This window comes from Manacus candei, unplaced genomic scaffold (genome assembly GCF_025592945.1).
Source record: "Manacus candei isolate 608988 ecotype Guabito, Panama unplaced genomic scaffold, ASM2559294v1 h1tg000045l, whole genome shotgun sequence".
Classification (NCBI taxonomy): Eukaryota; Metazoa; Chordata; class Aves; order Passeriformes; family Pipridae; genus Manacus; species Manacus candei.
Window position 1 is genome coordinate 4,725,703 of NW_026138093.1, and position 24,873 is coordinate 4,750,575.

The window sequence follows — 24,873 nt, forward strand, 5'->3', positions numbered from 1 at the left end:
CACAGGAGTGCCCTGCCGATGGCACAGACAAGAGTCTCAGCAACGGGGGAGCTCATTACCTTGATACCGCACTTTTTTCCGAGAGTCCTGCAGAAGCAGGTGATTTCACCTTCCACGTGGCGCGCGTATCGTTTGCCCCTTAGCCTGGTCCTGCCTAAAGAGCAGGGCAGACGTGCAAGTCAGGGAGAGCAGCTTTGCCATCAGGCTTTCCAAAGCAGCCCGAGATCTGCTTGGGAGATGGCAGGCCAGAAGGAGATTGTGGAGGGAGGGGGTCAGAGTGGGCTCCACAAACAGGCAGGGTTGAAGATGGTGAAAGGAGCGGGGAAGGAGAGCAGCAGAGAACAGGTGCAAGACTTGAGGAGAGCACTCCACTTGTACAGCAAAAGAGAGCTGGGATGCTGCGGGGAGCAGCTGGAGGGACAAAGGTGGTCAAGCAGAGAAGCAGAGCTGGGAGGTGATGTCTGTGTGCAGAGGGACGAAGGCCACCACAATCCCCCTTAGCTTTTTGCTTACAGATGAATTCGCTGAGGTGCGCAACAGTTGCCCGACGTCCTGAGAATGGTTGAAGGAGGACAAATCCCAGCAGCTGTCCAAGGAATGGGATCTCGATGACAGTGGACTTCTTTTTGTTTCAGGAGGTCCCATGGGAGGGAGGGAGGGAGGAAGAAGAGCAGCAGGGTTGAGGGCAGGCAGCTGGTGCCAGGGCCCCATACCTGAGAGTGTGCCCAGGGCTGGATCCCTGGGGAGTGCAGGCTTTGCAGGACCCTGTGGCCCTGTCTCCTGGAGCCCTCAGCTGGGCAGCAGCCCTGGCAGGGAGAGCGGCAGGGCAGGGGCACAGCCTGGCTGGAGGCTTCCTGGGCCTTACCTGCCGTTGGGAATAGCTGTTCAACCATCTGCACAGCGTGTAAATCCTCTCCATGGCTTCTTCCCACACGGTGACAATATCATATCTGGTAAAGTCCACCAGCACCTGAGCAAAGAGGAGCTGCTGGTGAGCCCCCGGAGCAGACACCCACTCCAGCAGCAGCAGCAGCAGCAGCAGCAGCAGCTCAGCTCGGCTCCTGGGTGGGACTTGCACTGTCCCTCAAGGTTTCCTCTGAGCCCCAGCAAAGCCTGGAGCAGGGCTCCTGCCCCTGGGCTCCCTTGTGGGCCAGGCAGGAAGGCAGGTGCCACTCTCTGTGCTCCAGAAGAGCCTGGTGACACAGGAGGGGGGCACTGTCCCCACAGCGTGCTCTGCCACCATGGCACTTGTCTGGAGACCACCCACCCAGGAGTGGGCAACCCCTGCCCCACAGGGTGAGGAACAGCCCCGGGACTGCCACTCTTTGCACAGGCCAGACCTGCAAGATGTTCTGCAGCTCCTCGCCCAGTCTGGAGGGAGGAGTGTTCCGCACGATTGCCGTCAGCATGGGGTCCAGGGCTTGCAGGGTCTGCAAGGAGGACAGAGAGCGCTGGCAGTGATTCTTCACCCCCAGGAGATGCATCTGAGCTCCCAGTGCCAGGAAGGAGAGCCACCCACGCTGCCCAGGAGAGACCTAAAAGCAGGCAGTCTACTGTGAGCAGACAGATGCCACAGGCCTTTGCATTCCAGCAGAGAGAGATCAGGGAGCAGAGAGAATAAAAACTGGAAGGAGAAAACAGGAGGTGCCTTTTTCTCCCTGAGGCCTGGTGCGCAAACCACACTCTTATGTTTCTCGGGTTCTGTCCTTCTAAATAAACTTTCTGCATTCTTTCCACTGCCTTGGCATTTCTGGGGATCCCTGCGTATCTTACGTGACGCGCAGGATGGCCAGAGAGCAGCCCAGAGGGACTGGTGGCTCCTGGAGCTCAACCAGCACTTACCTGATTCCTGCGCTCATATCCATCCCATACATAGGTGTCCCATTTAGGAAGGAAGAGGACAGCTCTGAAGCAGGCTTCTAGGAGCCTTCTCGTTTTGCCCTCCAGCACCTCGTTCACCGCGCTGCAAAGAGGAAGGGCCCAAGTGGACAATGGTGCCGGGGGAAGCGCCTCCAGGCCTTGTGCAGGGGGCGGAGGTCCTCTGGGGAAGGGGTCCCTGGCAGTGATGAGCGGGTACCTCAATCTTTCAATGGCAAAGAGGGCGAGCTTCCGCACTTCTGTGTGCTTCATCTCCCGCTCGCGGTGGTTCATCTGCTGGATCAGATCCCTGTCGCGGTCGTCCTCGGCACGCTCGTTGATACAGGACTCAGCGTCCAGCAGCATCTGCAGAGCACAACGCAGCTGGGACCCGGCAGCTGCCAGCACCCAGTGCCACCAGAGCCTAGCCCTCACAGGGTGCCAGTGCCAGGGGCCTTGCCCCCTTCCCCAGAGCACCGAGTGTCCCCTCACCTGAATCCTCTCGACCACCTCATATCTGTGGCAGAAGTGGACCAAGCGCTGGGATGAGCCACTGCCGGCGGTGCTTCTGCACAGGCGCACGACTTTCTGAAGAAAGCTGGTCTTGTGGACCAGATTCTGGCAGCCGGAGGACAGAGAGACAAACAGGGAGCATGAGAGGGGGGAAACGTGGCCAGCGAGACTGGAGCCCTGAGGGGCAGTGGCCTGCGGGAGCAGCAGCTCTGCCCAGCCAGCACCCCTCCAGCAGCCCAGCAGCAGAGCCCCTGCCTTAGATGCTGGCACAGCTGCCGTCCAACTGGCCACACTTACCTCCTTGGGGCTGTCAAGGGCCTGGATGGAGTCCACCACTTCCTGTTCTTCTCTGGACAGGGGGAACAAGCTGACATCTAAGAGAGGGATAGAGCAGGGAGGATCATTGCAGGATGCGCTGCAGAGCCCCAGCCCTGCCCAGTCCCCTCACTCACCCATCCCCATCTGCGGTGGGTTCACCAGGATCCACTGGGAGAGTTCTGCTGCAGACCAGCTTTTCTGGGCAGCAGCCTCCTCCTCCCAGGCCACCTCATGGGGCTCTTTTGGAGAGCCGCTTTTCTGGGCAGCACCCTCCTCCGCCCAGGCCATCCTGGGCTTGCTGGGGGGTGTCTGCTCCATCCTACTAGAAAACTACTAGAAGTAGTAGAAGTAGTTTTCTAGAAAACTACTAGAAGTAGGGAAAGGGGAAGTGGGAATCTTCACGGAAAAACCGTCGCACTACGAGTCAACAGGGAAAGCCTGGAGCTGTGCTCAGAAGATCCTCGCCAGCTCCGTGCTCCCGTCCTGTCGCGTCGCTGTCCTGCCGGACAATGGGGCTGGCACTGTGGCTGTGCTGACCACGTGTGCTGTGATGGGATGTCACAAAGGGCCCCCCTGTGACACACCACCTGACACCTAGCAGTGTTCCAGCACTTGTGGATGTGGAACCAGCCCCTAGCAACGGGCCCCAACGATGCAGAAAATTATGCTACGTTGACCCTAAAACCCCAAAGCCCACAAATCTTTATTAGTAGACGCACTGTTCCAAAAAAATAAAGGAGCGCTGGAGGCATAACATTGGGTGCGAGTGGTGTTTTTTGTAAAGGGAGTACCTTTATGTGGGCCCCCACCATCTCGTCTTTGAAATGGTAACACCTTATCCCACTGTCTACAAGCAGTAGATATCCCCTGCTATCCTATACACGAGGTCAGCTTTTCTCTGTAGTTTCAAAGGAAATACATCTCTTGGCTCAGAGTCATAGTGATTGATTCTTTTCAGCTGACCACCTCCCTGAGGCTTTTCCAGGACCCAGCTCAGGAGAGCGCTGCTAAAAGTCCAGCTGTGTGATTTCAAGAGCCAGATTGGCTCCTGAGACCTTCCATAATCACTTGGAGCATTGTTGGTTAAATTCTGCCATAACTACTCACATTGTTAGTATGAAAAAGGAAGAATGGGAAAATTTCTGGTTTTAATGGAGTAAGCTGGGCAAATGAAAGAAGGCAAAGGCATGTATATAATTTACAGTGACTGCTGAAGTATGTAAATATTAATTCTAGTCATGTTTGCTGGGTGTGCTTCTCGCACAGGAACACCATAGCTGGGGCTGGGGACAGCACTGATGGCAGTGATGAGGAATGGGGGGGATGCCCTTCCATCCTGCTGACATCTGAAGTGGTTTCCATGGCTGTAGTCAAAATAGGAGACAGTGTCCTGGTGACATTGGCATGCCAGGCAGTCTCTATGGTGTTGGCTAAAAAAAGTAGGACACCTAGTTTTCTTTAGGTGTCTGTGCTGTTTCTGAGCAGCGGTAACGAGGGCTGGGACTGATGTGGCAGAGGGGCGGGTGTGGGGTTGTTGTGGCTCCGTCCCTCAGGAGCTGAGGGTGCCCAACACAGGGTGTGTACTCGGATCAGAGGAGAGGGGTTTGTGGCCCCGCTCTCTGTGGTGAGCCTGGTGGGTGAGCTCCCCCTGGGCCAGGCCACGTCAAGGGCTGATGAGAACAGAGGTGTTGTTTGTGGAATGGCAGCAAGCGAGATGCGGGGCGCCAGCAGCCACCTCGGGGGGGCTGAACCTCGCCGTGCAGGCAGGCGAGGGTACGAAGAGATGTCTGGAGAAGGGTCTGGCAGAGAAGGTGGGGTCGGCCCGAGCAGGGTCGGGGCTGGGCTGGGGCGGGCGGAGGTGGGCTCGGCCCGGCCTGGTGGCAGTGGAAGGGGGCGGTGGCCGCTCCCGCCTCTCCCTGAGCAGTGAGCGGGCGGCCATGTTGTGCCGGCGGCGGGAGGAGGGAGTTGAGATATTGCACAGTCTGTGACAATGAAGGCAAGACCAGCCTGAGGATAATGAGGGGACTGAGCCTGTGAGACCCAAGACTTGTGTTCCTGATGTTAAATCCTGAAATGTCTAAAGCTGCAACTTTTAACTGACCTGCTCTTCAAAAAACAGCAAAATTAAAGATTAAAATTAAACCCCGCAGTGTCAGGAGCAGATCTTGGCTGACCTGCATGTTCCATGCTAAATACAAAATTGAGCACTTCAGTCTTAATGGTCTGCACCTTTCCTGGATTGCCCTGATGCTGTTTGTGCTGAACAGGCATTACAATAAAGGCAGTTTTACCTGTCCCTTGTTTACTTTTCTGAGCTCTTTGGAGCTGTCTTTTCTTGTAAGAGCAATATGTGGTTATCTGTGTTTGTCTGGTGGTAATTTCTCCAGGGATTTGTGTACAGGATGGGGCCTGAATTTCTTGGGTGGTTTGCACAGGTTCTTTGATAACACATTCCCTGGTGATACTTGAAAGCTTTTTATAAAATGTCTTTTGTAGCATATGCTGTCATCTGTAATGCTTGTTTGTTTGGTTTTTTTTCATTCAGGGATGGGACTTGTGTAATACAGTCCAATGCTTGCTCCTTAGGATTTCTTTGTTATTTTTAATTTTAATTCAAGTGCATTAGTATCCCATTTTCCCTGCAGATGTGTGGAGGAATTGATTCGCTCACTGTAAGGAAAATAACTGCTCTTGGTCGAAGGACTGGTAAGTTGTTCTTCCTTAATAACATTTACTTTTTAGCTTTTTAAAAACACCCAATCAAAGGTCTGGCTTTGCACAAAATGATATGTAAAGCTAGTACAGTTTTTTATTTGTTTGGTTTTGGGTTTTTTTAAATTAAACTGCGAGCTGATAGACTTCAGATCATTCCTCACATAGTCAAAAAACAACATTGGCAGGCTTGAGTAGAAAAATTAAAATTAATAATTAATAATTAAAAAATTATTCATCTCTACTGGATGAATACGGGAACAGAATCTTTTCCAGTTTCCTTCACTAAAAGGAATTTGGTCTTGACCTTTTGTTGTCCCTGCCACATTTTGTGACTTTGGACCAGTTTTATCACCGAGTTCAGTCCCAAAGCAAAAAAGTGGAATTCATGAATTGGAGGAATTCAGTTTTTAATGCGTGTCCATGAGCTTAGTTTTGATGCTTTTTGGCAAGTATTGAATCTCTTCTGCTCCTGGGCTCTGTGAGTTTTATTACTTTGTTCCTTCAGAAGTCTTAAACTGTTTTTCCCACTGCAGGTCTGTGTAGAACAGCAGATTTCTTGCCAGGTTTCTCCTTCCAGCTCTTCCTCAAAACTCTTCCTGTGCCATCCACTGACGCCTTTCTAGCCCCCAGTCATCTGCTCGAATCTCTAAAACACGTGACTCATGTTCCATTTTTATATTCATCTTCACATGACTCCTGAATCTTTCTGGGTGCATTTTTGTTTGTTTTCTCACTGGGTTGTAAATGAGCTGTTGTCACATGTGGTTTCTTGGGTAGGACTTTGGCCTTTCAGTTACACCCCGAGTAATTCTTCCCTCCTTTTCTGGTTTATAATCCTTACCTAAAGGAAGGGGCTGAATGTGAAAGCCTTAATTTACTTAGTGAAACAGTTGTCTACAAAAGAAGTTGCTTCAAACACCAATTGCAAAAGCATCCAAATGTGTGGATCCTGAAAGATCCAGTATTGCCCTCTCTGGTTAGCACAGATAATGTTTAGTTGAAGCACCGATTTTCATTTTCCATTTGTTTAAGAGAAGAAGGAAAATACTTGAAAACACCAGGAGCTTTATTGCAGTTGACATACTTTGCTTAAGGCAATAAAGTTTTATTATTTCAAAATACCACCCAAAAAAGAGTGCATCTGTGAATAAAGTCACATCTTACCGGGAATTCCTCTCTAAATGTGAGAAACCTGGCAAACAGCCTTAGCTAAAAATACCCAAACCTACATGAGTTGTGCTTTGACTGCTGTGCTTACAGAACATCTGATGGTGGTAAAATATAAATATGTAAAAAATGTTTAAATAAAATAAATGTTTAAATAAAATGGTATCCAAATAAAAATTCAAATTCCTACACCTTAAATATATTAAAAATATATAAATAAAAATATAAAAAGTGTTTAAATAAAATAAATGTTTGAATAAAATGGTACCCAAATATAAATTCAAATTCCTATGCCTTAAATATATTAAAAAATATAAATACGTAAAAAATGTTTAAATAAAACAAATGTTTAAATAAAATAAATGTTTAAATAAAATGGTACCCAAATATAAATTCAAATTCCTTTGCCTTAAATATATTAAAAAATATAAATACGTAAAAAATGTTTAAATAAAATAAATGTTTAAATAAAATAAATGTTTGAATAAAATGGTACCCAAATATAAATTCGAATTCCTACGCCTTAAATACATTAAAAAACCATAAAGGTATAAAAAATGTTTAAATAAAATAAATGTTTGAATAAAATGGTACCCAAATATAAATTCAAATTCCTACACCTTAAATATAAAAATATAAAAAATAAATATTAAAAATATAAATATGAAATAAATATAAAATATAAAATAAATATATGATGTAAAAACATAAATATATAAAAAAAATTTAAATAAAATAAATGTTAAAAAAAAAAGGCATTCAGCAAAGAACTGAAGAGAAAAACTTTGTAAATTTTGTTTCAGAATCGTTGCCTTGACCCTTTGGTCGAGGTTGGGAATGGTTTGTCTCCCTTGGCAGGGAGGGTCAGTACTCTTTGTCATTCTGACATGACTGCCCAGGTCCCTGATTTTATTGTGGCAAGAATACTGGGCTTGGAAACCAAACCAGGAGCTGGCAGAGAACAGCAGCTTGAAAAATGGGCTGATGCCTAATTGATGTGGCAGAAGGAATGAAAGACTCGTGACAGCTAAGAAAAAAATTGGGCTTTTCAGTGCCTACCTCAGGTTAGGATCACTGCATGTGTCTTGGTGGAGAAAGATGTTCTTGTAACTTTACTGAAACTTGTCAGTAAAATGTGCCTGAATTCCTAAGGAAACAACCACCGTGAAATCTTTTAAACCAAATGTAGATTTCCAAAGTGTAGAAGTTGCTATTAATATTTTGGCCGTTCCTGTGGCATCTTTTTAGTGTATGAATAACTCTGAGAACAAGAAATTCTTAATTATAACACATTATCAGGTCTGTTTACTGCTAATTATCTTACAAGGTTGAGAGAAGAGTTTAAGATGAAAGTTGTGGGGTTACTTGCAAAGTTTTTGGTACAACCAATGCAGTTGAACCTGGTAGGGAAATTTGCCCTTAAGTTGGTTTTGGTAGATCTCATGAATGTCTAAGGCAGAGGCCAACCCAACTGGAAAGAGCCTTTCAAGGGTGACTAAGATGTAACTAAATTACCTTTTTGAGAGGTGGGGAAAGCTGATGTCATGAATTAAATTTCCTTATGTTAAGTTTAGTAAAAATATATTAATATATAAATATTAAAATTATTTTAATGGTCTTATTTATGGGGTTTTCACTGTGCTTATGTTAGTACTTCTGAGTGTTTGATTGTGACAAAAATGGACAGCTTTGTGGTTTGTTTTTTTTATTTTTCATGTTTTGATACTTTGGTCAAGGCATTAACATTAAAACATCATTCAAAATTTTAATTAATCTTCAAACACCAAAATAGATTTGAAATTAGGTTAATGAGAACAGTGGGGGGAAAAAACCACCCGAGCCCAAAAGCAAAACAACCCCAAAAACTGTTTATTTTTCCATTGTATTTTAAACAAGGAAGTCTGTAGAGCAGCAGAAAACAGGACACGTGGGCAGGTGTGAAAGTCAGACTGGGGCTTGTTGCACTGGTTCCAGTGCTCTTTGCTTCAGTGTAACTGGTCATTTTGAGATGAGACTGGGGAAACTGGGCTGCCAGGGCAGAGACCACTGGCTGGCCCCACTGGTTTTTGCTGGGCAGTGGGTAATTTCTGCCTCACTTGTCAGAACCAGCCCACGGTTATCAGGGAATGGGGTAGTGGTGAATTTGGCTTTCAGACTAAAATGAGGTTAAACTTACACATATTCAAAAGAATAAACTGAAGTTGGAGTGCAGATACTCAAAATCCTGAAGACCTTTTGAAACCTTTTTTTGCGTGTCAGTCCTACGGCCGAAGCTCTTCCCGCAGTCGGGGCACTGATAGGGCTTCCCTTTACTGGTGGGTCCGTTGGTGTTGGGTCAAGGTAGAGCTGTGGGTGAAGCTCTTCCCACACTCCCCACACTTGTAGGGCCTCTCCCCGGTGTGGATGCGCCGATGGCTGATGAGGTTGGAGTTGTACCTGAAGCCCTTCCCGCAGCTGGTGCAGCGGAAGGGCCTCTCATCCGTGTGCGTCCGCTCATGCAGGAGGAGATGCCCGCTGGTCTGAAACCTCTTCCCACATTCCAAGCACTTAAAGGGCCGTTCCCCAGTGTGGATGCGCTGGTGTATGCAAAGGATGGAGCTCTGGCTGAAGCTCTTCCCACATTCCCCACACGTGTACGGACGTTCCCCAGTGTGGATGCGCTGGTGTTGGATCAGGTGGGAGTTCCGGCGGAAGCTCTTCTCACATTCCCCACACATGTAGGGCCGTTCCCCAGTGTGAATGCGCTGGTGTCGGATAAGGCTGGAGCTGTCCCTGAAGCTCTTCCCACATTCCCTACACGTGTAGGGACGTTCCCCAGTGTGGATGTGCTGGTGGCTGAGGAGGTAGGAACTCTTCCCAAAGCTCTTCCCACATTCCAAGCATCTGAAGGGTTTCTCCCTGCTGGGAGGCTGCTCAGGGACCACCAGGTCAGAGCTCCCCCTCAAGCTCTGGCCGCCTTCCCAGCACAGGCTGGCTCTTTCCTCCTCAGAGCACCCTGGGCTGGCTTTGGAGCCCCTCCTGCGGGGGGATCTCCGGCCCTTTTCCTCCCCGCTGCCTTCCTGCGCCGGGGAGCCCTTCAAAACGGCCTCTCCCACCAGGGTCTCACGGGGGGATTTGTCCTCCGCGCTCTCCGTCCTCAGCTCGGGGCCTGGGGCAGGAAGCAAGAAGGACAGGCAGGGGATTTGCCTCCGGCCCACAGGAAAGGCCAAGGACATCCCCCCAACTCCAGCCCCGGCAGGACGGCGGCGCCAGCGGGGTTGTCCTGCAGCCGGGGCCATGCTGGGCTGACAGAGCCAGCACAACACCCGCCCAAAGGGACACTGACTTCCTCCTCACCTGCCTGGGGGGCCCAAGGCATCTTCCTCTTCCTCGCAGCCTCCTCCTCCATCCGACCAAGCTTTGGGAAGGACAAATCCTGATGGGGGGGAAAACAAGGGCTGAGCGCGTTGGCTTGGGAGTTCCTCCTGCCCAAGTCCATCTCTCGAACTCACCGGGCATCCTGTGACCATAAAAACCTCCAAAACACCAAGATTCAGGCCAGAAAAGCACAAACCAGCCAGATACAGGCAAAAAAATCCCTCAGAAATAGCAAGAAGATCCTCATCCCCCCAAACCACACAAAGCTGAAATTCAGATGAAAAATACTCCAAAATATGAAGATAAGCCCCCTCTCCCTCCCTGTAGCCCCCCTCTCCCACCCCTTTCCCACCTGCCCCCCAAAGCCTGGGTCCCATCAGTTCCCTTGGGGGGTGACCCACCGCCCCTCACACTCCCTTTGGGGGTCCCACCCACTCTTTTTGCTTCTCTCGTCCCTTTCCCATCGTGGTTGCTCCGCTCACCCGACAGCGGCAGGAAGGGCAGGGACAGGGGCGGAGCAGCAACAGCAACAGCAGGAGAACAATCGCCCCCCATCCCATGGGTGCCCAGGAAGGTGGAACATGTCCCAAATATCCTGGGGGAGCGTGGAGTTTCGGGACATACTCAGGTTGCCAGCACAGATTTCCCTGCAAAGTCTGCAGTGAGTCAAGCTCTGCAGAGGAGATTGTGCCCCACGGATGGGGTTGCAGAGGCTCCCTCGGGTCCCCAGCAGGAACCACCAACCAGCAATAGACACAAAAGGCCCCCTCGAAAATTTCAGGGGAGTGTCCTGCAGGGAGGGGACAGTGTCACCCCACCAGGGTGGGGCTGGCAAGTGGGAGGCTGCTCCAGGGCTCTGCAAGAGGCCTCGTGCTCTGCTCGGCCCCAGCACTGCCTGGTACCAACACCCCCGGCTGCCCCCGGCCCTGGGCAGCTCTGCTGCCACAGGCTGTGCCCTCACCGTGGCCCTGCAATGGCCCTGCCTGTCCCTCACCCGTGGCCCTGACCGTGGCCCTGTCCCTTGGCTCTCTCTCTGCCAGCTCAGTGTGGGGCACACGGGCTGGGGGTCCCTCCCAAGCCCCCCGGGCAGCCGGCGTTGGCTGGGGGGATGTGAGGGCTGGGCCTGCTCAGCACAGCCCCGGCCTCGTGCCCAGCCCCTCTTTCCTGCCCCACACAAGAGCTTCCCGGCCCCCCCCAGGGCTCCCCTGCTGCTGCCTCTGCTCCTGGCCCTGCCTTTGCTGCTCCCTTGGCTGGGGCAGCGGCTGCAGGGGGGGATGGCAGCAGCTTCAGCTCCACGGCACTTCCTGGGGGGAGCTCAGCCCGGGGGGACGGGCAGGGACCTGATGGGGATGGACAGGGGCCAGCAGGGACAGCCAGGGCCTGCAGGGGAAGGCACAGGGACAACCTAGCCCCCCACACTGCCACCGCTGTCTCTGCTCCTCCTTGCAGGCTCTGTGGCCAGGCACAGTTTGTGTTCCTGGGTGCCCACCATCTCAGCACTTGGAGACGCTCAAATCAGCGCCCGCAGCTCTGCAGCAAAGCCCCAGCTCACCTGGCACACAGGGGATGGACACAGCACCTGCTCGGGGATGGGCACAACTTTTCCTCTTCTCCACCACGGGGCTCTCCTTCCTCAGCAGCACCTCTGCCTTGCACTTATTCTCAGCCTCACCTCAGGGACAGCTCTGGGCTCACCTCCGCGCCACTTCTCAGCCTCACCTCAGGGCCTGGGCTCAAGGACAGGAACCTGCAGGGAGGGGACATCATGGGCAAGCTGAGGGCTGCTTGCTTGCACTGGCCTCTGGGCTTCTTTCTCTTTCTAGAACCATCCCAGAACCTCTTCTGCTTTTCTAACATTACACTGGGCACGCTCTGCCTCCTCTTCAGCTTCCTGTCCATCCCCACTCCCAGCTCCCTTTCTGCCTGCCTGCTCTCCAGACACTCTGGCCCCAGCCCGGGGGGCTGACGGGGCTTCTTGTGGCCAAAGGGCAGGACCCGGCCCTTGGCCTGCTGGAACCTCATCCCCTTGCAATCAGCCCATGGATCCAGCTGGGCCAGGTCCCTCTGCAGAGCCCTCCTGCCTTCCAGCACATCAACACACCCCCAGCTTGGGGTCACCTGCACATTTGCTGATGAAATGCCTGGTTCTGCAGCAGCTGCAGATGCTCAAGGGGCAGCAGGACCAAGTCAGGGGTCTGGGGGGGCCTGGGGGGCTTTGGGGTGCGGGAGGTTCCTGGGGGAGCTGGGGAAGGGCTTTGGGGATTGGGGGTACAAACCAGGTCAGACCAGTACAGACCAGGACAGACCAGTACAGACCAGGACAGGCCAGTACCTCCTCACTGCTCCCCAGATCTCTCCTGGAGCTGGGCCACGTTGTCCTGGGACACCTGAGCCCCCCCCAGTGCCCCCAGTACAGCCCACTGTGTTCCTGTCCCAGGGTGCCAGGTGATCCCTCTTTGGGGGGGGGTTGGAATGGATTTGAGGGGGAGCTGGGGGAGATTTGGGGAGATCTGGGGGGGGGTTGATGGGGATTTGGAGGATTTTGGGTGCTTTGGGTGTATTTGGGGGAGTTAAAAGGGGTCTTGAGGGGGTCAAAGGGATCTGTGGGGGGAGGGGATTAAAGGGAAAATGGGGGCTAGGGCACATTTTAGGGGGTTAATGATGTCTGGGGGGAAAGAGGAGTAGCAGCACTACGAGCAGGTGAGTCCTGAGACCCCCCTAGTGTACCCAAGACACTCTTTGTGACCCTCAAAACCCTCTGACACTCCCAAAAGCCCCCGAGAAACCCCCCAAACTGCTTTAAAGACACCCCTCCAAAGCCATCCAGGACTTCTCAGTTCCCTCAGAGACTCCAAAACTTTCTCACGGACTCCCAAACCCCTTCAGGGACCTTCAACCTCCTCCCTAAGTCCCCTCACGACATCAACCCCCCCCCAGAGATACCTTAAAACCGCCTCAGGGACCCCGAAAAGCCCCTAAGGGACCACAAAACCACAGAACAGCAGAAGAGCTTTCTGTAAAGGAAGGGAGCAGAGAATCTGAGAAGGAGGAGACCGACGAAAAACTGAACCAAAGCAATAAAATCATCCTGGCCCTTGCAGTTTTTCCTTCACCTTTTTCTCATTTTTCCTTTTTTTAGGGTTCTTTCTTTGGTTGGGTGGTTTTGAATTTTTTTTCCGAAGGAATTTCTCAGGACCCGAATCCAACATCCGGGTTCTTGGGAGGCCTCCCGGGCCCCGCGGCCCCCGACAGGGTTGCAATCCCGCGCTCTGCCTCTCGGGAACCCCCGAACCCCCGCGCTAAACCCTCCCGAGCCCTCCAGCCTTTCCACCCCCAGCCGCGCTCCCCGCAGCCCCCGAGGGGATCCCCAGAGCCCGCTCTCACCCGCTCCCGCCCGGTCTCACAGACAAAAGCAGGCCCCAGCGCCATCGTGACTTCCCGGCAGCCAACGCGGCGCTCTGCGCGCGCACCGCCTGCACAGACCCCGCTGCAGCCAATCAGCGCGCGGCCACTGCCCCGTCCGCCCGCCTCCTGCCACGCTCACCGCCCTGCGCGGTGCACTCTGGGACTTGTAGTTCTCGAGGGGGTCAGCGGCCATTTGCATGGACTTTTTGGTTTTTCTGTCTTTTTTTCCCTCTTTCTTCTTTCTTTCTTCTTTCTTCTTTCTATTCCCCCTTTTTTCTTTCTCTTTTTTCTTCCTTTTTTTCTAATTTCTTTCCTGTTCTTTTTTTCCCTCTTTTTTCTCCTTTTTCTCTTTTTCCTTCTTGTTTTTTTTTTCTTTTTATTTCCCTTTTTCTTTTTTTTTTTTACATTTTTTTGTATCAGTTATATTCGCAAGGAAGATTTAAACACAGGTCAAAACAATCTCCAGGTACATATCTTACGATAATCTGGCATTGTTCCAGGTTCATGAGGATTCCCAAGATCACAAACACTGAGATGTGAAGGGTGCTTACATAAAAAACGGCTTTCCCTGCTTTTTTCCACAGCTAAAGCAAGTGTGGAAGGGGCACTTGGCCCCAGGCAAGATGCTTTTAAAGCCACTTTAAGCAGCCCAAAGTGGATCTGGCTGGCAAATGGGATTATGCTCTTGCTTTCAAGGAGGATTTGCAGAGTACACTGAGGGGAAACATTGAGGGCCATTTATTCACCTACTGCAGGGATGAGAAGAGGGGGGAGCAGGTGCTGTGGCCCCAGAGCTTCTCTCTGCTTTGGGGACACTTCTGTGTTTTCCTCTGTCCATTGAATTCCCAACAAAGAAGGAAAAAGCTACAGGAACTCCAGTCTGGAGTGCTCAGGACATGTGGAAGCAGGGGAATTTTTCTTCCCAGCTGGGATTGAGGGTGCAATTTCACACTCCTTTGCAGAGCATTGACTAAGACATCCCATTTCTGCCCAGGGATCTCCCAGGGGGAACTCAATCCGGGCTCTGGGCAGGTCCCTGCAGGGGCAGCAGCTTCCTCTGCACATTTGAGGGGGTAAAGCTGCTCTAACCCTGCACTCCAACTACTCCACAGCAATTTAGGACCTCTGAGGACAGTTCCCCACTGTTTCCACCCCGGTAGAGACCTGAACACATCCTGTGGGCACTGTGTGACCACCCCTGGCATTAACACCCTGCAGGAATGAAGACACTGACTGTAAAGACACTTGTCTACCTGGAAACCTCCACTTTCTTTGCTACTATACAGCAATAACATTTTCTATTCATATTGCAGCTACAGACTTAACAAATAGAATTGCATATATTGTGCTTTAGAAATTAAAATGCATTCCAAAGTCAGGCAATGCTAAACAATGAAAGTCTTGAACCTTCCCCCCCAAACCAGCCCCACTTTCTGCTTTCAGAACCAGCCCACTTCCTCACTCTCTTCACAAAGGGAGAAACTCTCTCTTTCCACCTCTGAAACAAAAATTCCCTCCCCAAAAGTGATCAGAAAGAGTCTGCTTAGGCACTACTGCAAATGGAAGTTGTCTAATAGCCATTCCTTCTAACTCAGGAAGGGGAGGAGGTGAAGAAACTCACAACAAATGTTTGGATTCCTTCCTCTTTGACGTCTTCTCTTCCCTATCTGATGCTCTGGGACATGTGCAGGGGGGTCAGCATCTCTTCAAAGATGGCTCCTTTCACATCAGAGCCCCTCAAATTGGCTTCCTGGAGGTCACAACCTGATAGGTCACAATTCAGAAAGGGGAAAAGAAAAAGAAGTGTCAATGGAATGCACCCAGAACTCTGTTCAAAGCTTTACTGGAAGTCCATTTACCTGAACTCCATTGGACTCTGAAGCTGGAGAGGTCAGCCAAAAGCCAGCAATCCCCCCAATTACCAGTTGACTACAGGAGGAATAGGATGGAAAATGAATCCCAACTCACTTCCAAATCAGTTCCTGCCAACGTTGCTCCCCTGAGGTTTCAGTTCTTTAGTTTGGCGTTTCTCAGCGTTGCAACTCGGAGGTTCATTCCTGTCATCTGACTGCCCTCCATGGCCACTCCTTTCAGGCTGGCACCTGGAACACACACAGAAAGGGGTTCTGTGAGGAAAACCAGTCAGAAACACAGCAGCTGCACACTGGTGCTGCCTCAGAACTGTGTGAATTGGAGGAGGACAAGGGGATTTGGGGCTGAGATGGTCACAGACTCAGTGCAGCCCTTGTGGGCCCTTCTCAGGGTTGGACAAACCACAGCTGGACCTTTTCTGGGCCATAGAAATGCACAAACACAGGCTTCAGTTGGCACAGATTCACAAGGCAAAAGCTTCTCACCTTCCAGATTAGCTTGAAGGCCTGATGGGTCCTCAGAGTTGCAGCCTTTCAGGGACGCTCCCTCTGCGTTGGAGCGCAGCATCTTCACCCCTGGCAGGTTGGCACACTGGCACAGACAGGAGTCACTGAGAGCCGGAAGAGCAACACCAAAGACAATCAAGAAGACACTTTTAATTTCTGCTTTGGAAGTCAATCCCATTAAATCATTACTGGGAGGAAGTGTAAAAGCTTTGGGAACCAGAACAACTCTAGAATATATTTAAGAACTCGATGTTTTACACCCCTCTGTTTGTTCCAGCTCCTCTCTGTTAACACAAGCCCAGCCCTCCCAAGCTGCAGCAGCTCTTCCATCCAGCACAGAGCCTGACAGGTCAGCCCTCTCCAGGCTGGCACAGCACAGGTTGGCACGGGCCAGGTTGCAGCGGCTCAGATTGGCCACCTTGAAGTTGATGCAGCAAAGATCCAGGTGGGAAAGATCCGCTCCACTGAAAGTGAGACCCTGGAAATCCCAAGGAATAAATCCCCCCAAAAGGTTACAGAATGGAAGGAGTAGGTCTGGACACAAAGTTATCATCATTGTGTAGACAGGTGTGCATTAATATTTACAATGTGTAAATATCTATGTCTAAATATATGGATAGAAATGTATTAAAATATATCCTGTCTATAAATATACACAGATACAAGATAGATACAGACACACACAGGTCCTGGGAGAAGCTGAAGACACCCCACCAGGGAAGGGGGCTTCTAAAAAGGAGGGAGAGGGACTTTTTCTATGGGCCTGGAGGGACAGGACAAGGGGCAATGGTTTTTCAACTGAAAGAGAGCAGGGTTAGATGGGAGACTGGGAAGAAATCCTTCCCTGGGAGGGTGGTGATGGGCAGGGATGGAATTCTCAGAGAAGCTGTGGCTGCCCCTGGATCCCTGCAAGTGTCCAAGGACAGCTTGGATCAACCTGCTCTAGTGGAAGGTGTCCCTGCCCATGGCAGGGGGTGGAATGAGAAGATCTTTAAGGTCCCTTCCAACCCAAACCAGTCTGTGATTCTATATAGACAAATACACACAAGACCATTTATTTTACTACTTCAGACTAATGAAATCTAAACACAAAGCTCTCAAAAATTGTCCTTGGTTCATTTTATATTTAAACAAATGTAAGGGGGGTACTTTTGAATTAGATGATCAATGGAGCATAGAGGCATGAGAAAGGAATCATATTAGGATGTGAAACCAGCCAGAGTATGGTACAATGGAACTTCATGGCACAAGCGAATTGTAAGGTCCATTGTGCTTTTTAGCAAGTCAGCCTGATATCCCCTATTATCAGAGCTGAGTTCTTCCTTGGTTTTGCTACATATTGCAAGATAGATACATCTACCCTTGAAACACAATGGTAGAGGTCATACATAGGGGTGAGAAAGATGATGATGGGAGGAAGATTCTGTGGGCAGGGGTGGCTGGCCCCTTGCCCTACAGCAGGGCATGCACAGACTGTTGCTATCAGGTGATGATCAGGCAAGGTTTGGCTGCCACTCAGGCATCACCTTATACTGGGTACTGGCCCTACGTGGTGTAATGCAGAGCTGATAAAATGGGGTGTCAGGACTGCTGGGGTGAGCGATCCTCATCCTGCCATGGAGACTGTGTTGTTCCATGGGGACGCCCGCTGAGCACGGGCACCGACCAGCTGCTGCAGATCCTGGCAGCCCTGGCCTGTCTGTGTGGGTAAGCACAGTTTATTGACAGGAAGCAACTGAGAAAACAAACTTTTTAATATCCTTTTAGTGTTCCTTTAATTCCCCTTTTATGTTTATACTATTTTTCCTTTAGTTTCCCTTTTTACTAACCAATATCGTGTTATCCATAATATTGTGTTAAGATCCTTTTCTAGTATCCCTTTTTCACTAGTTAATACTGTATTAAATGCTGTTCGTAGTATTTCTTTAATGCCACCCGATAAGGTAGTTATTCTGTATCCTTTTTTAGTTTTTAATTCCTCTTGCTAAGTTTATTACTATTATTATTATTCTCACTGTAATAAAAGATATTTTGTGTGTTTGAGTATTTCTGGCACTTGTCTTTATTCCGGACATGTATCCAAACGAACTGTTACATGTGCAGCAACACATTTCCAGTCTGATACTGATCTGTTTCTTAAAAATCACATGCCCATCATCAGTCCTTGGTCAGAGCTGTGCAAAGCAATTCAGAGCTCTCTGGGCAGGTTGCACATGGAATTTGTGGACACAGGTCTTCCATGTGTCCTGTCATCCTGGGTTGATCTGTGTGACATCAGAAGGCAAGGTGGCCCAAAAACTGGGGGGAAAAAGTCTCCAAAACCTACACAGTCTCAGTATGGACACAAGCAAGATGGAGGAAAAAATCAGAAAGTTATGGTGTGTTTTTCTTGGGAAACATTCAATTCCTCCAAACAAACCCCAAACTGTACAAGATAATCTTTGCTGTGTGTCCCGCCCCTTTTTTTTTTTTTTTAAAGTGAGATAAAAAGCACTTCTACAATTTCATACTAAAAAACCTTCATGGATAAGAAGCAGTATAAACACAGCATAATGCAAGATGCATGGATCAGTGTTGTGGAACAACTTAGTAGTGCCCCTGGTACCTGCTTGGATACAGAGATAACCCAGAAGTGAAGACTAAATGTAGCCACAGCAGCAGCTGCAACCAGCAGAATTCCCTCTCTTGAGAAAACCTATTTTTATAAATTATTCCTGTTCTTAAATACAAAGAATAGAAAAAAACCCCTATTATCAAGACCTGTAGAGGCCATTTAGCTGCTGTAATGATCTACCCCATCAAACCTGAGACAAAAGCCATGTACCTCCCATACAGAATCATAGGCTGAATTTAGTTTTGAAGCCCCCCTCCAGAAGGTTGGAATGTGCCAGATCACTCAACAAACAACCCCACAGTATCCTAACAAACCCTAATGGGATGCAGGATCCAGCTCAGTGTAACTGCATGACCCTTACAGACCTTTTGCACAGGAGAGCAACAACTCCCATGCCTCACATGCACTCCCCAGCCCACGCCAAATGTACAGGGGTGGCTTCACTGTACCCACAGCATTCTCTTGATCTGGTTCCACGGAGATGAGAGTGTGATCTCTGAACTGCAGTCTGATTTTGCTGTCTATTTTTGGCACTTTCCCACCTAAGAAAAATAAATCCTCCTCAGAAAGGAAGAAAACCAGACAAACGGTTAAACTGAGCCCCCCTGTGCTCTCCCCACTCTCTCAAGGCTGGACTGTTTGTTAAGCTCTGTTTCAACACCCACATGTCCTCAAACTTGTTGTGGAGGGGGCAAGGAGAAAGAGATTTTTTAATTCTCTCCCCTTTCCTGTCTGCAAATAACTATAATAAATAGCAAGCTAGAGCCCAGGGAAAACTGCTACCAGTTAAATGCTCTCGGGATACAGTTTATCACAGCTGCCAGTTCCAGTCTCGGATAATCTTTATTCCACTCTAAGGGAGTGTCATCTCTCCCACCAGACACGGGGAGCAAACACACATGTGGGGCCTCACGGCACATGAAGCTGATGCTGGGCTGTGATCTGGCAGAGTTCAGGCACACGGTGTGACTCTTGGGGTCGGTGCTGTGCCGGGCAAAGGCTCGGACTCGACGCTCCTCGTGGGTCCCTTCCACCTCAGCCTGTTCTGTGACGGTGCGATGAGTTCCCTCTCTTCCAACACTTTTGTTCTTTTTAGGGCTCCTCGCTGCCCGGGCCCGAAGCCCGCCTCCCGCGCGCCTGCTTCCCTGCCCGTTTTGGCGGCCGCAGCCGGGCGCTGAGTGCCCGCTCCCCGGGCGGGCCCGGCCGCTGCTCCAGGAGTGGGGGGGCAGCGCCGGCGCCTCGAGGATTCCCGGGATTCCCTGGCCGGTTTCCAGGCAACGCTCCCCGCGCGCTCCTCGCTCCAGGGCCGAAGGTGCGCAGCCAATGGGAGGCGGCGGAGTGGGCGGGGCGAGGCGGGGCTTGGGCGGGGCGGGGGCGGGGCCGAGAGGGGCGGTTGGTGGGGTTTGGGTGGGAGCGGGCGGGGCGGGGCCGGGAGCGGGAGCGCTGCCGCTGAGCGGCCCCCGGGCAGAGACCCCGGGCAGCGGCCCCGAGACCCCCGGCGAGTGGCCCCCGGTGCGGGGCCCCGGGGGAGGGACCCCCCGTGCGCGGCCCCCGGCGAGTGGCCGCTGGTGAGCGACCCCCGGTGAGCGACCCCCAGTAAGTGACACCCGGTGAGCGACTCGCGGGGAAGAAGCCCCGGTAAGTGACCCCTGCGGAGGGACCCCCGGTGAATGACCCGCGGTGAACAACCCCTGGCAAGTGAACCCCGGGGACGGAGCCCCGAGGAGGGACCCCCGGTGAGTGAGCCTCGGGGACAGTCCCCCGGTGCGCGGCCCCCGGGGGTGTCGGGCCGGGGCTGGGCGCGTTCCTTCCCCGTGCAGAGCCGAGCGGGGCCGTGGCGGGAGCCGGGCCGGAGCGGAGCCGGCCGGGGGGGCAGAGGGGAGCCCTGAGCCGCCTTCTGCCGAGGGGGCTGCTGGAAAGGAGCCTGCGCTGGGAGGAGCGGGGGACGTGGCCCGAGGCTGAGGCAGGGGAGCTTCAGGTCAGCTCCTGGACAAAGGTTTCTCGCTGTGTTTTTCGGGGGGGCTCGGGCACTGCCATGGGTTGCCCAGGCGGAGCCAGCACCCCGGCAGGTGTTTCAGAGGCGCCTGCATCTGGCCATGGCTGACACGCTTTAGTGGTTTGGGGGTTGCTGGGGCAGTGCTGGGCTGACAGTTGGACTTGATGGAATCATGGAACAACGTGTTGAGTTGGGAGGGTCCCACCGGCACTGTGGAGTCCAGCTCCTGAGTTTTAGGCACCACTAAAGGAACTGAATCTGGATCTGTTTGGCTTCAAAAATTCTTCTGCCCCTAGTCTACACTGCCAAGTGAAACAAAACAGACCGTGCAAAATAGAGGCCTGTGTTTCCCCCAAAGGGAAGGCAGGCAGTTACAAACCGGGAGAATAAAGCAAAGCTCAGAGCTTACATTCATGGTCCCCACAGTTGTATGACACATCAAACCAGTCCTCTGTTCATTACCCGTGTAGAACTGTCATCAGGAACCCCAAACTTTCTTGTGTGTATTTGTATAGATATGTATATATACACATACCTATGTATAGATATCTATTTGTGTGTATCTCTGTAAGATTCTGTATCTTTGGATGTCATATTGGCATGCTATTGTTGTGTGGCAACAAGTGGACTTAAAAGGTTACAAGACTTTAGGAGATCACCTTTCTGCTTGTGGGTTCTGTTTTTTAAAGAAGGTAACAAGAAAAGAACTCTTTAGCCAAATATCAGTTAAGGGCTCCTCGCTGCCCGGGGCCCGGAGCCCGCCTCCCGCGCGCCTGCTTCCCTGCCCGTTTTGGCGGCCGCAGCCGGGCGCTGAGTGCCCGCTCCCCGGGCGGGCCCGGCCGCTGCTCCAGGAGTGGGGGGGCAGCGCCGGCGCCTCGAGGATTCCCGGGATTCCCTGGCCGGTTTCCAGGCAACGCTCCCCGCGCGCTCCTCGCTCCAGGGCCGAACGTGCGCAGCCAATGGGAGGCGGCAGAGTGGGCGGGGCGAGGCGGGGCTTGGGCGGGGCGGGGGCGGGGCCGAGAGGGGCGGTTGGTGGGGTTTGGGTGGGAGCGGGCGGGGCGGGGCCGGGAGCGGGAGCGCTGCCGCTGAGCGGCCCCCGGGCAGAGACCCCGGGCAGCGGCCCCGAGACCCCCGGCGAGTGGCCCCCGGGCGAGAGAGCCCCGGCGAGTGGTCCCCGGTGCGCGGTCCCGGGGGAGGGACCCCCCGTGCGCGGCCCCCGGCGAGTGGCCGCTGGTGAGCGACCCCCGGTGAGCGACGCCCAGTAAGTGACACCCGGTGAGCGACCCGCGGGGGAGAAGCCCCGGTAAGTGACACCTGCGGAGGGACCCCCGGTGAATGACCCGCGGTGAACAACCCCTGGCAAGTGACCCCCGGGCAGGAATCCCCGGTGCGCGGCCCCCGGGGGTGTCGGGCCGGGGCTGGGCGCGTTCCTTCCCCGTGCAGAGCCGAGCGGGGCCGTGGCGGGAGCGGGGCCGGAGCGGAGCCGGCCGGGGGGGCAGAGGGGAGCCCTGAGCCGCCTTCTGCCGAGGGGGCTGCTGGAAAGGAGCCTGCGCTGGGAGGAGCGGGGGACGTGGCCCGAGGCTGAGGCAGGGGAGCTTCAGGTCAGCTCCTGGACAAAGGTTTCTCGCTGTGTTTTTCGGGGGGGCTCGGGCACTGCAATGGGTTGCCCAGGCGGAGCCAGCACCCCGGCAGGTGTTTCAGAGGCGCCTGCATCTGGCCATGGCTGACACGCTTTAGTGGTTTGGGGGTTGCTGGGGCAGTGCTGGGCTGACAGTTGGACTTGATGGAATCATGGAACGTGCTGAGTTGGGAGGGTCCCACCGGCACCGTGGAGTCCAGCTCCTGAGTTTTAGGCACCACTAAAGGAACTGAATCTGGATCGAGCTGTTTGGCTCCAAAAACTCTTCTGCCCCTAGTCTACACTGCCAAGTGAAACAAAACAGACCATGCAAAGCAGAGCCCTGTGTTCCCCCCAAAGGGAAGGCAGGCAGTTACAAACCGGGACAATAAAGTAAAGCTCAGAGCTTACATTCATGGTTCCCACAGTTGTATGACACATCAAACCAGTCCTCTGTTCATTACCCGTGTAGAACTCTCATCAGGAACCCCAGACTTTCTTGTGTGTATTTGTATAGATATGTATAGATATGTATAGATATGTATAGGTAGATAGATATGCATACATAGATTTGTATAGGTCTATATTTGTGTGTATCTTTGGATTCTGTATCTTTGGATGTGATATTGGCATGCTATTGTTGTGTGGCAACAAGTGGACTTAAAAGGTTGCAACACTTTAGGAGATCACCTTTCTGCTTGTGGGTTCTATTTTTTAAAGAAGGTAATAAGAAAAGAACTCTTTAGCCAAATATAACTTAAGACATTAATCAGAGCAAATGTACTGACTTTTATTTCCAATTGTACAACAAGTCATTCAACTATTTGCATACTCCAAAGCTGGGTTGGAAACTTCTCCCTCAGAAATAAGAAAAACTGTTTTCCAAGGCTGTTACTGACAGCCATGGCAGAGTTTCCAATAACAACTCCCCATTCTTGAAATGCAAAGCCTGAAAACTGAAACAAGCGTTAACCTGGAATTCTTGTTGCCAGCACTGATCTGGACAGAAGTTATTAGAGAGTGGAGCAAAGCTAGCACCACAAACAACCTTGGGCTCTGCATTCGTTGGTCATGGCAACAAAGTTTTGCTTTTCAACCCATCTGCTAAGGAAACCTTGCCAGAACTGTGAGCTTATAACACTACTTTTCTTAAGAAGTGAGGAGGCCTTAATCCAGTGTACACAGATGAGACCCTGAAATAGGAGAGAGGCCAGTTGCTGATGATCAGTGCAGATGAGGAATCAGCTCTGCTGAGTAGACTTCAAGCTTTGTGATTTTTACAAGTGGACTATTTCAAATCTGTTGTAGAAGAAACAGTCTTTTCTGTTTGATCAGCTTTCCACTTTCAGAAAACTGGAGTTTATCCCTAAAATTCAGCCTGTAGTTTCAAAAAATAAAAATCCTTCGAGGAAACCTTTCAGCCTCAGTAGCCAATTGCAATGTGCCCAGGGAAGTTCAGCAACAGCACCATTCATTAAATGAACTGTTCTGGACAAGCCATCCCAGAGAGATTGAGCTCCAGTGCCAAACCCCATAGAGTGCCAAGAGCCATAAGAGCTGATTTTTGGCTTCGCTGAGATTCTCTCTGGTTTAATTTGGTGTAGCTGGCACATCTGGAGCAAAAGGTCTGGGCAAACGTACATCCTTAGAAGGGTCCAGTACAAATCATGTCACAAGATTAGCAATTTCTCTAAATGAAGAAGGCAATTAGATTCAGGAATGTATTTTTCTACCTCCTCTTTCCACACTGCTGCTGTATTCCTTCATCATGCCCTGTGAGCACACCCAGTGCTCTGTGACTGACGCCATAAAGGACTTGATAACAGGGAAAAAACACCTCAGAGACAAAAGGTGCCATCACAGGAATCTCTTGCTGCCCAAGAAGTGCCAAGGTGGCCCCAACAACTGCACCTCAAAGCCAAAGGATCCAGACATTTTTTCCTGGTGGAAAGAGCTGCTGTTCCCTTTTTTCAGCCCTGCTCTGCAATGGCCGGTCCCACCTCCAGAAAACTTTACTCCAGATGAAGATTCCTGCCAGACAAAAAGTGCCACCACAGAAAGGTTTTTGCTGCCCAAGAAGTGCCCACGCTGCCCCAACAACTGAACCTCAAAGACAAAGGATCCAGACTTTTTTTCCTGGTGGAAAGAGCTGCTGTTCCTGTTTTCATCCCTGCTCTGCAATGACCGGTCCCACCTTTTAAAAAATTTAATCCAAATGAAGATTTTTGCCAGACGAAAGGTACCGCCACAAAAAACTCTTCCTTCCCAAGAAGTGCCCAGGCTGCCCCACCAACTACACCTGAAGCCAAAGCTTCCAGATTTTTTCCTGGTGGAAAGAGCTGCTGTTCCCTTTTTTCAGACCTGCACTGCAATGGCCGGTCCCACCTCCTGGAAAATTGAATCCGACTGAAGATTCCTCCTAGACAAAAGGTGCCACTACAGGAATCTCTTGCTGCCCAAGGAGTGCCCAGGCTGCCCCACCAATTACACCTCAAAACCAAAGGATCCAGACTTTTTTTCCTGGTGGAAAGAGCTGCTGTTCCCTTTTTTCAGTCCTGTGCTGCAATGGCCGGTCCCACCTCCAGAAAACTTTACTCCAGATGAAGATTCCTGCCAGACAAAAGGCGCCACCACAGAAAGCTCTTCCTGCCCAAGAAGTGCCCAGGCTACCCCAACAACTGCACCTCCATGACAAAGCTTCCTGACTTTTTTTCCTGGTGGAAAGAGCTGCTGTTCCCTTTTTTCTACCCTGCTCTGCAATGACCGGTCCCACCTTTTAAAAAATTGAATCCAAATGAAGATTCCTGCCAGACAAAAGGTGCTACCACAAAAAACTCTACCTTCCCAAGAAGTTTCCAGGCTGCACAAACTACACCTGAAGTCAAAGCTTCCAGATTTTTTCCTGGTGGAAAGAGCTGCTTTTCCCTTTTTTCAG

The 24,873-nt window shown here is 51.4% G+C and overlaps 1 protein-coding gene and 1 long non-coding RNA gene across 2 annotated transcripts in view; one reads left to right on the plus strand and one right to left on the minus strand.

The window, feature by feature from the left end:
* The window catches only part of LOC127474833 (zinc finger protein 883-like), a gene marked incomplete at its 3' end in the record, with an annotated part of 325,030 nt that overhangs the window by 11,603 nt on the left and 288,554 nt on the right, over window positions 1-24,873 (plus strand). The window lies entirely within an intron of this gene.
* On the minus strand, window positions 14,966-15,816 carry LOC127474972 (uncharacterized). The gene is made up of 3 exons (XR_007906027.1): window positions 15,690-15,816; window positions 15,301-15,434; window positions 14,966-15,096 (listed from the first exon to the last, which is right to left on the minus strand). It is a non-coding gene; the product is annotated as an uncharacterized LOC127474972 (long non-coding RNA).